The sequence below is a fragment of the Mesoplodon bidens genome (genome assembly GCF_964165515.1).
Source record: "Mesoplodon bidens genome assembly, chromosome: 7".
NCBI lineage: Eukaryota > Metazoa > Chordata > Mammalia > Artiodactyla > Ziphiidae > Mesoplodon > Mesoplodon bidens.
The window spans coordinates 4,424,478-4,439,537 of NC_138164.1; the positions used below are offsets into that span (position 1 = coordinate 4,424,478).

Genomic DNA, 15,060 nt, shown 5'->3' on the forward strand with positions numbered 1-15,060 from the left:
GGTGATATGGGGCGTTTTCACCCGCAGAAATTCTACCTGGAGTCCTGAGTTTGAGATCTTCCCAGTCTGGGTTCTGACAGCCACTTCACACATCAGATTTGAGATTGAGGTAGCATCCTCCCAGAGGGAGTGACATAAAAAGATGCAAAAGGAACAGAGGAAATAGCAAGGGGACAAGTAGGAAGGGCTAATTTAAAATGGATAATGGGAAAAAACCCCAATAAGTTGACAAAGGAAAATATAAATAAATAAATAAATAAATGGATAACAGAGTCAATTTAATCCAAGCCATGTGTATTCAGTGCCTGTTATGTATCAGGCATTGTTCTGGGGGTGGAGGAACAGAGGTAAGACTGGGCCCCAGCCTTCAAGGAGTTTGCAGGCTTCTTTGAAGGTGTCTGAGAAGGAAAAGCCAACAGTAGAAAATCCAGTATCTAATGCTTTCACCTTCCAGTTAAGAGGTCTTTGAAAGCTAAACCAAGAATCACTCCCATACCATTTCTGTTACTTGGTGCTGTAAAGCTTTCTCAGCAAAAAAAAAAAAAAAAGTGACAAATCTGCCCCAAGTTTTGATTGTCATACGTCTGGCTGCACAAGGGGAAAATGATATGGATTTGGAGAGTGACCTTCAAGGGCAGAAACTCTCTCCCCAGATCTATCACCAAGACATCCTCCAGAGGTATTAGGAAAATATCTTCTCAATATAACCTCCTAAAGAAAAATACTAGGCTAATATACTTTTCCATCATAATTAAATCTTCTCCCAAATGACCTGCTAAGACAAACACTATCCTGATATGGAACTTCTCCAAAAGCCCTAATTTATCCTGGATTAATAAGTATTTCCTTGTAGGTGGGTAATGAATGTTTTGCAAATGGTTATTACAAAACAATTACTCATACATGTGTTCACAGGACTTTCATTGCCCTAGGATCTCAGACTTTTTTTTTTGTAATAGAAAAAAGCTGTGTCTCTGGAAGCCTTCTGATGGTCTCTGTGCTGCTGATAGAAGGTGATGCATAGAGGGGCACAAAAGCACCAGGTACTTCAAAGCGGGAGGGAGTCAAGAACAAATTCTGGTTTTGAATCCTAGACTACCACGGAGCCACCTCAAAACAGGAACCACTACTATTAAACAAATTACATAATAAATCAGTCGAAGTTATCAATGGCCTTCTCTCAAACAAGAATAAACGGCTTTCTAATGAGAAACCGTACTAGAAAGCTGCTAGAGACATAATGATAAGCCATCAAAAAAAGCCTGCTCTGCCTAATCACCCTGCAATGAGGCTCTCGCATCTACAAGACACACTCACAGACTGCATGTTAGTACAACATTCTTAAACGTGGACATTTGAATACTGCTTCCAACATGAAAGACAGAACCAAAACAACAGAAAAGGGGACTTTGAAAATAAACACAGACATTGTAGGCAGCTGAAGAAAACTTTTAAAATGCAGAAAAGATACAGAGTTAATATTTTCAGAGAAATATGAGGAGATACTGCATCCATGAAATAAGAATGGGATGCTATTAAAAAAAATTGGAAGTTTCCCTCCACCCCAAATTAAAGCCCTTGGGAATTAAACATGATGGTAGAAATGCAAAAGTTTAATACAAGGGTTGGAAGATTTATTGGAACTAAGTGACAAGATTCAAGACAGATTCAAGAGATCCAACATCTAAGTAATTAATATAGTTTCAGAAACAACAGAGGGAATTATATAACAGAAGAACTGAAGAATATGATTTTTAGATTGAAAAGGTCTTTAAAGTACCTAGAACAATGACCAAACCAAACAAGAAAAGCCCAACATCAACTTACAATATCCTGATATATCAGGACGTGAGGAAAAAAGAAAAGAAAACCCTACAAACTTCCAGAGATTAAAACAAAGTATAACGGATCAAAAATCAGAATGGCATTAGCTTCTCAAGAGCACTATGAGAAGGTGGAAGGAAATGGAGCAATGCCTTCAAAATTCTGAGGGGAAATTATTTTAAGTTCATCAAACCATCAGTCAATTGTGAAGGAAGAAAGATGACATCTTAAGTGCACAAGGTCTCAAAAACCAACCAGGTCTTGTGGGGCCTGAATCTTACCCACTTGAAGAAAAAGTCCCCATTAGGAAACTTGCACAAGCCTCTTAGATAGCCTCATCCACCAGAGGGCAGACAGCAGAAGCAAGAAGAACTACAATCCTGCAGCCCGTGGAACAAAAACCACATTCACAGAAAGAAAGACAAGATGAAAAGGCAGAGGGCTATGTACAGAAGAAGGAACAAGATAAAACCCCAGAAAAACAACTAAATGAAGTGGAGATAGGCAACCTTCCAGAAAAAGAATTCAGAATAATGATAGTGAAGTTGATCCAGGACCTCGGAAAAAGAAAGGAGGCAAAGATTGAGAAGATGCAAGAAATGTTTAACAAAGACCCAGAAGAATTAAAGAACAAACAAACAGAGATGAACAATACAATTACTGAAATGAAAACTACACTAGAAGGAATCAATAGCAGAATAACTGAGGCAGAAGAATGGATAAGTGACCTGGAAGACAGAATGGTGGAATTCACTGCTGCAGAACAGAATAAAGAAAAAATGAAAAGAAATGAAGACAGCCTAAGAGACCTCTGGGGCAACATTAAATGCAACCACATTTGTATTATAGGGGTCCCAGAAGGAGAAGAGAGAGAGAAAGGACCTGAGAAAATATTTGAAGAGATTAAGGTCGAAAACTTCCCTAACATGGGAAAGGAAATAGCCACCCAAGTCCAGGAAGCGCAGAGACTCCCGTACACAATAAACCCAAGGAGAAACATGCCGAGACATGTAATAATCAAACTGGCAAAAATTAAAGACAAAAATTATTGAAACAGCAAGGGAAAAATGACAAATAACATACAAGGGAACTCCCATAAGATTAACAGCTGATTTCTGAGCAAAAACTACAAGCCAGAAGGGAGTGGCATCATATACTTAAAGTGATGAAAGGGAAGAACCTACAACCAAGATTACTCTGCCAGGCAAGGATCTCATTCAGATTTGATGGAGAAATCAAAAGCTTTACAGACAAGCAAAAGCTAAGAGAATTCAGCACCACCAAACCAGCTCTACAACAAATGCTAAAGGAACTTCTCTAAGTAGGAAACACGAGAAGAAAAGGACCTACAAAAACAAACCCAAAACAATTAAAATGGTAATAGGAGCATACATATCGATAATTACCTTAAACATGAATGGATTAAATGCTCCAACCAAAAGACACAGGCTTGCTGAATGGATACAAAAACAAGACCCACATATATGCTGTCTACAAGAGACCCACTTCAGACCTAGAGACACATACAGACTGAAAGTGAGGGGATGGAAAAAGATATTCCATGCAAATGGAAATCAAAAGAAAGTTGGAGTAGCAATACTTATATCGGATAAAATAGACTTTAAAATAAAGAATGTTATAAGAGATAAGGAAGGACACTACATAATGATCAAGGGATCAATCCAAGAAGAAGATATAACAATTATAAATATATATGCACCCAACATAGGAGCACCTCAATACATAAGGCAACTGCTAACAGCTCTAAAAGAGGAAATCGACAGTAACACAATAATAGTGGGGGACTTTTAACACCTCACTTACACCAATGGACAGATCATCCAAAATGAAAATAAATAAGGAAACAAGCATTAAATGACACAATAGACCAGATAGATTTAATTGATATTTATAGGACATTCCATCCAAAAACAGCAGATTACACTTTCTTCTCAAGTGCGCATGGAACATTCTCCAGGGTGGATTACATCTTGAGTCACAAATCAAGCCTCAGTAAATTTAAGAAAATTGAAATCATATCAAGAATCTTTTCTGACCACAACACTATGAGATTAGAAATGAATTACAGGGAAAAAAACCAAAAAAACACGAACACATGGAGGCTAAACAATACGTTACTAAATAACCAAGAGATCACTGAAGAAATCAAAGAGGAAATCAGAAAATACCTAGAGAAAAATGACAATGAAAACACGATGATCCAGAACCTATGGGATGCAGCAAAAGCAGTTCTAAGAGGGAAGTTTACAGCTATACAAGCCTACCTCAAGAAACAAAAATCTCAAATAAACAATCTAACCTTACACCTAAAGGAACTAGAGAAAGAAGAACAAAGAAAACCCAGTTACCAGAAGGAAAGAAATCATAAAGATCAGAGCAGAAATAAATAGAAACAAAGAAAACAGTAACAAAGATCAATAAAACTAAAAGCTGGTTCTTTGAGAAGATAAACACAATTGATAAACCATTAGCCAGTTTCATCGAGAAAAAGAGGGAGAGGACTCAAATCAATAAAATTACAAATGAAAGAGGAGAAGTTACAACAGAAATACAAAGCATCCTAAGAGACTATTACAAGCAACTCTATGCCAATAAAATGGACAACCTGGGAGAAATGGACAAATTCTTGGAAAGGTATAACCTCCCAAGACTGAACCAGGAAGAAATAGAAAATATGAACAGACCAATCACAAGAAATGAAATTGAAACTGTGATTGAAAATCTTCCAACAAACAAAAGTCCAGGACCAGATGGCTCTACAGGTGAATTCTAACAACCATTTAGAGAAGAGCTAACACCCATCCTTCTCAAACTCTTCCAAAATTTCAGAGGAAGGAACACTTCCAAACTCATTCTATGAGGCCACCATCACCCTGATACCAAAACCAGACAAAGATACTACAAAAAAAATTACAGACCAATATCACTGATGATTATAGATGCAAAAATCCTCAACAAAATATTAGCAATCAGAATCCAACAACACATTAAAAGGATCATACAACATGATCAAGTGGGATTTATTCCAGGGATGCAAGGATTCTTCAATATATGCAAATCAATCAATGTGATACACCATATTAACAAATTGAAGAATAAAAACCATATGATCATCTCAATAGATGCAGAAAAAGCTTTTAAAAAAATTCAACACCCATTTATGATAGAAACGCTCCAGAAAGTGGGCATGGAGGGAACCTACCTCAACATAATAAAGGCCATATATGACAAACCCACGGCAAACATCATTCTCAATGGTGAAAAACTGAAAGCATTTCCTCTAAGATCAGGAACAAGACAAGGATGTCCACTCTCGTCACTATTATTCAACATAGTTGTGGAAGTCCTAGCCATGGCAATCAGAGAAGAAAAAGAAAAGGAATACAAATCGGAAAAGAAGAAGTAAAACTGTCACTGTTTGCAGATGACATGCTACTGTACATAGAGAATCCTAAAGATGCCACCACAAAACTACTAGAGCTAATCAATGAATTTTGTAAAGTTGCAGGATACAAAAGTAACGCACAGAAATCTCTTGCATTCCTATACATTAATAATGAAAAATCTGAAAGAGAAATTAAGGAAACACTCCCATTTACCATTGCAACAAAAAGAATAAAATACCTAGGAATAAACCTACCTAGGGAGAAAAAAGACCTGTATGCAGAAAACTATAAGACACTGATGAAAGAAATTATAGATGATACCAACAGATGGAGAGATATACCATGTTCTTGAATTGGAAGAATCAATATTGTGAAAATGACTATACTACCCAAAGCAATCTACAGATTCAGTGCAATCCCTATCAAATTACCAATGGCAGTTTTTACAGAACTAGAACAAAAAATCTTAAAATTTGTATGGAGACACAAAAGACCCCGAATAGCCAAAGCAGTCTTTAGGGAAAAAAGCGGAGCTGGAGGAATCAGACTCCCTGACCTCAGACTATACTACAAAGCTACAGTAATCAAGACAATTTGGTACTGGCACAGAAACAGAAATATAGATCAATGGAAAAAGATAGAAAGCCCAGAGATAAACCCACACACCTATAGTCAGCTAATCTATGACAAAGGAGGCAAGGATATACAATGGAGAAAAGACAGTCTCTTCAATAAGTGGTGCTGGGAAAACTGGACAGCTACATGTAAAAGTATGAAATTAGAACACCCCCTAACACCATACACAAAAACAAAATGGATTAGAGACCTAAATGTAAGACCGGACACTATAAAACTCTTAAAGGAAAACATAGGAAGAACACTCTTTGACATAAGTCACAGCAAGGTATTTTTTGATCCACCTCCTAGAGTAATGGAAATAAAAACAAAAATAAACAAGTGGGATCTAATGAAACTTCAAAGCTTTTGCACAGCAAAGGAAACCATAAACAAGATGGAATGACAACCCTCAGAGTGGGAGAAAATATTTGCAAATGAATCAATGGACAAAGGATTAATCTCCAAAATATATAAACAGCTCACGCAGCTCAATGTTAAAAAAACAACCCAATCCAAAAATGGGCAGAAGACCTAAATGGACATTTCTCCAAAGAAGACATACAGATGGCCAAGAAACACATGAAAAGCTGCTCAACATAACTAATTATTAGAGAAATGCAAATCAAAACTACAATGAGGTATCACCTCACACTAGTTAGAATGGGCATCATAAGAAAATCTAGAAACAACAAATGCTGGAGAGGGTGTGGAGAAAAGGGAACTCTCTTGCACTGTTGGTGGGAATGTAAACTGATACAGCCACTATGGAGAACAATATGGAGGTTCCTTAAAAAACTAAGAATAGAATTACCATATGATCCAGCAATCGCACTACTGGCCATATACCCAGAGAAAACCATAATTCAAAAAGACACATGCACCCCAATGTTCATTGCAGCACTATTTACAATAGCCAGGTCATGGAAGCAACTTAAATGCCCGTCAACAGATGAATGGATAAAGAAGATGTGGTACATATATACTGTGGAACATTACTCAGCCATAAAAAGGAACAAAATTGGGTCATTTGTTGGGACGTGGATGGATCTAGAGACTCTCATACAGAGTGAAGTAAGTCAGAAAGAGAAAAACAAATATCGTATATTAACGCATATATGTGGAACCTAGAAAATGGTACAGATGAACTGGTTTGCAGGGCAGAAATAGAGACACAGATGTAGAGAACAAACGTATGGACACCAGGGGGGGAAAGCAGCAGGGGGTGGGGTGGTGGTGGGATGAATTGGGAGATTGGGATTGACATGTGTACGCTGATGTGCATAAAATGGATGACTAATAACCTACTGTATAAAAAAATAAAGTCCAAAAATTAAAAAAAAGTCATTGAATTACAAAGTTGGGAGTGAAGGTGAATATTTACATTGAGAAAAGAAATCACAACAAACAGGAGCCATGGAGATTCAGGGCTCTTTCTTTTAAAATCTCTTTAGAAAATTGACCAAAAATTCTTCTCGATGGCAACCTGGCTCCCTGCCCACACCCCTGACAGCTTGCAGTGATTTGCAGCACTCACAGTGGCCCTATGACTTTATCAGCTCCGGGTAAAGCTGCCTCTGCCTCCACGCATCCTTAGGAAACTATGCTCCAGCAGAACCAAGGAACGGAGTCCAAGGCATGGACTCCAAGGGACAGGAATCCTGTACAATCCACAGGATGCCAATGAGGGAGCTCCCAGGGTAACAAGGGGCCCAGAGAAGGACCAGTTCCAGAGAATGGGGGAGCTGGCTGAGCAGGGATTTCTCAAGGAAAAAAAAAAAAAAAAGAAAGAAAAAACTGGCTACTTACTTGACATTGACTAACTCTACTGAGAGGAATTTTACCATCCTGTCGAAGGTTGAGCAAGAATTAGTAATGAGTACTCAACACTTAAGCAATTGAAGATGTAGCAATGACTAACTCCAGGACGGTAGAAAAGGTTGTACAAGAGAGGAGGTGTAAAAATCATGGTTTATCATATGGCTCAGTTGTGAATAATATTTACAGTCATAATAATGCAAACATTAAACATTACTATATCAAAAAATATTATGATATAACTTGATATATTGGGACCTTGCAAGAAAGGGAAGTGAATGTGAGGTAGAGTTATGAGGGTATAAGAGAGCTAAAGCCACATCCTTCAAGGTAGGATGTCAGTAGATATTATCTAGAACTGTGTGTGTGGCCGGGGGGTGGGGGGAAGAGCCAATATTTGCATGTTATTTGGGAATATGATGGTAAACATGAGAAAAATGTAGCCAAAAGCATGGAAAGTAGTTGCCTCTGGGGATGCAGCTTAGTATAAACTCCATAAAAACCTTGTAGAACTTTTAAGACTATACATTTATTTGTTTTGACCAAAATAGAGAATTAAAAAAAGAAAGTCATGCCCCAAGAGGAGTGAGACAAAAAGCTGTTGGAAATAAAATGACGGTGCCTCTGCTAAACTACCCCAAGTTCAGTGTTTTTCGAGTTGTGGTCCTGTGACCACCTGCATTTAAATTACCTGCAGTGCCAGTTTATCATTCAGATTTATAGACCCATCCCAGACCTAAGTAATCAGCATTTCTCAGGGTGGGACTTGGAACCTACAATTTCAAAAAGTTCCCCTAGACCCACTGCATTATCTATTGCTTTTTAGGAAACCAAACAACAAAAAATAAATAAAATGAAAAAGAATAACAGATGTAGAAACAGAGTCAGTGACCCATAAAAAGCACCATGGCAGACACTGCTATTTGCTTACCCGATATCCATTCTTCCTAATTAACAGAATCCCTATTTTGTTGTATTGGCAACATGTCCAACGAAAACACTGGATTTTCTCAGGCTTCTTACAGTTTGGGGTAGTTGTGTGGCATAGTCTTTATACCACTGAGATGTGTAAGAGGTCTACTGGGTGGAGCTTCCAGGGAAGATCTTAATATTACAGTAAGTCCCCTACATACAAACGAGTTCCGTTCCGAGAGCGCGTTCCTTAAGTCCAATTTGTTTGTAAGTCCAGCTAAGTTAGCCTAAGTACCCAACTAACACATTCAGCTATATGGTACTGTACTGTAATAGGTTTATAATACTTTTCACACAAATAATACATAAAAAACATACACAAAAAATAAAGAAAACATTTTTAATCTTACAGTCCCTTGAAAAGTACAGTAGTACAGTCCAACAGCTGGCATCCAGGGTCTGGCATCGAGTGAACAGGCGAGAAGAGTTACTGACTGGAGGAGGGAGAGGAGGTGGGAGACGGTAGAGCTGAAGGACTGACGGGGGCAAGCTGCAATTTCACGTGAACTAACTTACGTGATTGGACATGCGAACACATGTTCGCATCTTTGAAAGTTCACAACTTAAAGGTTCGTATGTGGGGACTTACTGTATTGTCAGAAAGGGACAGACTCAGCTGGTACATGCCTTCTGCCCTTCTTTCTATTAAGCACAGAAGAGGTGCCCGTCCTTCAGTGAGGACGAAAGTGTGCTAAGGGTGGAAGGAGCCTGCTCCGGCCCTGGACTTGGCACCTGCAGACCTCTGGTTCTCTGAGAAGAATAAACTCCTTACTTATTAAGCCCCCAGAGTGGGGTCTTCTGTGACTTGTAGCTGAATGAAATCCTGATGACATCTCATACTTGGTCAAATGTGTATTTGATATACTGTATATTGAACACATTTTTTTGAGTGCATTGGGCACTGTGCTAGGAATAGTGCAACGGGCCAGACAGATAAGGCTCTTTGCCTCATGGAATGTGGGATACAGTTAGAGTAGAAGAATCTACAGGTGTCTGAGTCCAGGATTCAGAGGGGCTATGGTTTGCTGTCACAGACCCTAAGCAACAGAGTCAATCGAAATAAACCACTTGATTTATGTATGTAGGAAATCCTCAGGGGACCACATGCCAGAAGGAGCAATAGTCTGGACATTGGGAGACCTAGGTTTTCTCTGTAATTCATTAGCAAAGTACATTTGGGGAAGCTACATGGGGTGATTGCTTAATTTTTCCCAAATCCACTTTTCTTCTTCGAAAAACAAGAAGATTGGGCTCAGCTCTAAAATATTTTGTGATTACATTGAACAAAGATGGCCATGAAATATACCAGACAAGAGTGTTTCTAAATTTAGACTCTAAGAGTTCAAGTCAGAGGATATATTAAACAAATCACAAACAACTGCCCACTCCAAATTAAACAAACACACAAAGGGAAAAAGAACACGCTGGAGGGAGTTGTGGTTTGAGACCCGGCTCTGCCACGTAACAGCTGAGTAACCCTGGGATGGACACTCGGTGTCTAAGTCTCAATTTCCTCATTTATAAAATACGAAGCAATTATACTCCAATAAAGATCTATTTAAAAAATTAAAAAAATAGAAAGCATACTAAAAAAAATAGGGCTATTACTCTGACCTCAAAGTGCTGCTTATTAAGGAAAATGCCTGGTGCTCCATAAAGCCCGATTATGATTTGCTACCAGCAAGATATTGATAATGACTTAGAAATCTAAATCCTGCTAGGGGAATACATGAGTGTGCTTTGACGTTTTCAGTTTAATTCTTCATTACACAAGGCAGATAGATCTTTTGAGTTTCCTTCTGCCTGCCATAGTGTACCTTGCGACCCATTTTATTTTTACATAAGAGAATAGGCAAGAGAAACAAAAACAGCTAAAGGTGAAATCATCTCTGTTTGTTTCTAGCCCCAGTAAAGGTTGGGGGAAAGGGTGGGCTGGTTAAAAGGGAAGCTGGGTTCAAACAAAGTGTGGAAATTACATCACTTACCTGTGGCCTCTAATTGTCCATATTCAGTATTGTATAGTATTGTGAATAATCTGGGTTTTGCCTTATAACCTGTCTCAAGTGTAGATGGGAAATTTGTCTACATATGCAGCCATTAGCTGATGATGCAGTCATGACTTCCATTCTCTTACCCACAATTATAAAAAGCTTTGCAGTAACAGGAACTTTGGCTATGGGAGTGGTTCTACACATGGTAAAATTGACCGTATCCATTTTCAACAAGCAGATGCGTTTGAGAGAAAGAGACAATCTTTTGATTACAACCAACGTAGGTAACATCTGTACTTTGACCAACTGAGCATGGCAGCCAAAGTGAATGTGAAGGTGGTGGGGAGATAAGAAAGCAGAATTCTTTCTTCCTCTTTATCCCCGTTTTGCCTCAGCCCTTGCCAAATCCTGACAATTGCAAAGTGCTATTTGCTAAGATTAGGCAAGACACATAACCAAGGATATATTGGGGAATACTTTAAATAAAATTACTGGTGCCAGATGTGAGATTCAATAACTTCACCTAGTCCATCACAACCAACATTCCCCAGAAGGGTCGGGGAGGAACCCACAGAATATAAGGAAAAATGCAGAGTATGTGATAAGTGGTAATACTGTTTCCACTGCCCATGGAAGAAGTGAGAGGAAATCAAAGGTCTTTAAAAAGAAAACCGAATGCTTGCCTCCTGTAGTACCAGAACAACTAACGCATAACCAGAAATCACGCCTTTTTCTCTGCTTATGTCAGGTGCTCTCCCCTTGTAAGATTAAGGGGCCTTATTCAAGAGAGCCCTCATATCAGTTCCGTATCTTTTCCAGAAACTTTAGCAACAGAGGGTAACTACATATTAAGCAGAGGAACACTCAGGCAGGAAGAGCTCAGTCTGAAGCAGGTCGCACCACCCTATCTCAGAGTGTATTATTTTTCTCCCCAACAGTGTTCAACATGGTACAAACCTCGGAATATACTGAATATGTTGCACATCTGGTTAAAAAGAGTACACGTTTCCTTTAACAATAAGCCCTACTACTTATTAAAGTGAATGTAAAAATACAGGTAAAATTCTTCTGTCACTTTATGAGCCCAGCAGAGCGGTGGGTAGGGCAACGGGGCAGACGGTCAGGATGTGGGGAAAATGGCAGACGAGGGCAGTGGTGGAAGAGAACAGGAAGGAAGTGGTCATTTCTGGCTAAACTTTTTAAATGGTTTATTTCATAAGGGGTTTCCGTTGCTGCAGCACAACCCTTCTTACATGGAGGGCTAGCTCCTGTCTCCGGAGGTGATCACTCTGGGCCCAGGCGGGGACACCTAAAACTATTTTCAGGCCCCACTAAACCTCTCCAACCACTGCTAACTTCCCCCTTGACCCCTCGCATCCCTCTGCCCACTGGCCTGTCCGTGAAAGCTAAATAATGGCTCAGGGGACGTTATCTGTCAATTGCCTCTCACTGTTAGCCTCCAGGCTTGCTGGCCTGAGGAGAGTATGTGGTGTGCGCATTCGCGGTGGGGGGTGGGGTGGGGGGTGGGGTGGGGGGGGGTGGGGCGGCGCCGGCCCGGGGAGGGTCGGGGTGGAAGTGCCGCCGCTGCGAGCCGCGGACTCAAGATAGCTCCGGTCTCCGGGCGGGACACGAGCCATCACCGCGGGGGTTTCCGATTCTCGGGGCGGAACGGAGGGCAGGGGCTTCACACTTGGAAGCTCCTCTCACCGGGCGACACGGTCGCCCTGCCAGGCCGGGGTCGCGACAGTATTCACCCCAGGGCCGCTGGCGATCGGCCACAGGTGCGTGGGCGCGGTGGGAGCCGCCCAGTGCGGCCCCGACGGGGCCCCCGGGTCAGCTTCCCCACCCCTGGACCTCCAGTGCCTCCCTGCCCTCCCCAGCCGAGCCCCCTCCCCTGGCCGAGCCCCTCCGCGTCGGGAACCCCTCCGGGCCGAGCCCCCTGCCCGCAGCCGGCGTCTCACCTGCGCCGAGCGCCTCCGAGCCGTCAGTCCGTGGCCGCTTTGCGCGCCGAGTGCAGCTGCCACCCCGCAGGTGCGAGCGCCCCTCCCCGCCCGGCCGCCGCCAGCCGGTCCGCCCCCAACCCGGACCGCCCCTTCCCGCACCTGCCCGGGGGCTGGGCCGCCCGTCTCAAAGTCCGCACTGCCCTCCACGCCCCTGACAACTCCCGCCGGGTTGTTTCCTGGCTTCAGACACTCCCTAAGATGTGTGTTCCAACGGGGGCCGGTTCCCAGGCACGTAAGGCCAGCCGTGACTAACTTTGACCTCCTATGGTGCAAAGCAATTAACAGAGCCTGGGAGGTGACGGCGGAGGCTGGCTCAAGGAAGACTGTTTACCAAGCCAAGCAGTCATGGTGAACAGGCCTGCCAACTAGGCACGGATCACCCTTCAGCAAAGGAAGGCTCTGGTGTCATATCCCGGACCAGTTTTCTAGTTTAAGCTTGGTGTCATATTCATTCATTCATTCATTCATTCATTTATTCAACAAAACTGCCAACAAATCTACATGCTAGGTAGACACAGTTCTAGGTTCTGGAGACACAGCTGCAAAGGAGTTAATGTCCCTGCCTTGAAGGAGCTGCTTCTAGGGAGGAAGGCATGACTTTGTAGTGTCATGTGGTCTCCATGCCCTGATCTCTAAGTTAAGGGGTTGGCCTAGTTGTACAGTTTCCCACCCCATCTGTTGCTCATAATCCCTTGTGGAAGTTAAAATAATGCAGGAGCTACGGCTCCATCTCAGACCACTGATCAGAATCTGGGGGAGGCGTGCGGGCAGATTCAGGGGAGCAGAGGAAGTCAGGGCTGAGAATGGAGCCTCCAGGTCTCTAAGATGCCTTCCAGCTTATTCCATTGTTGTAGGCACTGGAAACCAGGAAGGCTTCATGGAAGAGATGCTGTATTTAGGTTTTAGAGAGAGGCAAAAGCAGGGTGGAAAGAGGACAGCATCCCCAGTGCAGCTTCTTTTGATCACGTAGCTTTTCTTTTCTCTAAAGCCAAAGTCAAAGGAAGGCACTTTTGAGCATAAGGCATAAACCTGAGCAAAATTTTCCTCTATAAATAGAGTGCATGAGGTCTGGTGGAAGGAGATAAAGCCAGAGGCAGTGCTATCAGTTAAAAGGCTAATGGAGCCACACACTTGAGATGGATAGTGTGCCAGAGCCAGGAGCTGGAGAGTACTACTTTAATTTTCCATGAACGTGGGAATTGATTTAACCATTAGGCCTCATCCTGGCACTTGCTCACACCCGCTGTTTGTGAAATGGATGGTAAGGCGGAGTCCTGGATGCCTGTTACCCTGGGAAAGGCTGTCCCTCTCACCAGACCCCTGCTGTGGTCAGGCTTTCTCTTAAGTAATGGTCTCTTTTCCTCTAAGGCAACGATGATGAAATAAATGTGTGACCTCTGTAGTCACAGGTGGGTAGAGATGCTTCTTAACATTGAAAACCCAGAACTAAGAAAATTACTTCTGCCTCAAATGATAATATCCAAGAGCCAGGACAAACCAGTTTTTACAAAATAAGTTTGACCGTCTTTAACTTGATCTGTGGAAATAGTGTAAATCAAACAGCTTAAATCAAACAGTTAACAAAAGCTAAATTACTAATATATCAACAACTGTAGGGCTTCCCTGGTGGCGCAGTGGTTGGGAGTCCGCCTGCCGATGCAGGGGACGCGGGTTCGTGCCCCGGTGCGGGAGGATCCAGCATGCCGCGGAGCGGCTGGGCCCGTGGGCCATGGCCGCTGAGCCCGCGCGTCCAGAGCCTGTGCTCCGCAGCGGGAGAGGCCACAGCAGTGGGAGGCCCGCGTGCCGCGGAAGGAAAAAAAAAAAAAAACAACTGTAATACAATAAGAGCAGCTAACAATTATTACAAAGTTCATTTAATATAAAAGTGGAGCAGATTAGCATTTAGAAACAGATCAGTCATATGTGCCTAAATGAACACAAGGATGGCATTTTAATTCAGTGGGAAATGGTTTATTTTATAAATATTGCTGACATAATTGACTGTTCTTTTGGAGAATCTTATCATAGAGTTGTTCATCATCCCATCTCCTCTTAGCCATCATGGTGCTAACGGGGCACACGTCCACCCAGCAGGAGCACTGTCTTTCCCAGCCTCCCTTTTAGGTAGGATGGGTTACGTGACTAAGTTCAGGACAATAAGCTATGAGTGGAAGTGGTTCAGGCAACCTCTGGGTGGAGTCCTAAGAGGAAGGGCTTGAGCCGGGCTTCTCCCCTCCCCTCTCCTGCTGACTGGAATATGGACATGACAGTGGGCCATCAGGGACCATGAAAATGAATGGTGGAGTAAGAGAATAAAAGGAGTCTGGATGCTTGGGTGATCTCACTCAGTAGTCTCTGTACCACTCCTGGAATGCCCATCTCCAGACTGTAATGTGAAAACGAGAAACAAAATTATATCACAGCTGTAAG

The 15,060-nt window shown here is 42.0% G+C and overlaps 1 protein-coding gene across 1 annotated transcript in view; it reads right to left on the reverse strand.

Annotated features, from left to right (window-relative positions):
- Positions 1 to 12,651, reverse strand: part of TMEM45B (transmembrane protein 45B) — a 31,619-nt gene extending 18,968 nt beyond the window's left edge. The window contains exon 1 of the mRNA XM_081240827.1: positions 12,589 to 12,651. The gene's annotated coding sequence lies outside the window, so the exon portion shown is untranslated. The remainder of the gene's footprint in view (positions 1 to 12,588) is intronic.
- Positions 12,652 to 15,060: the final 2,409 nt, after the last annotated feature.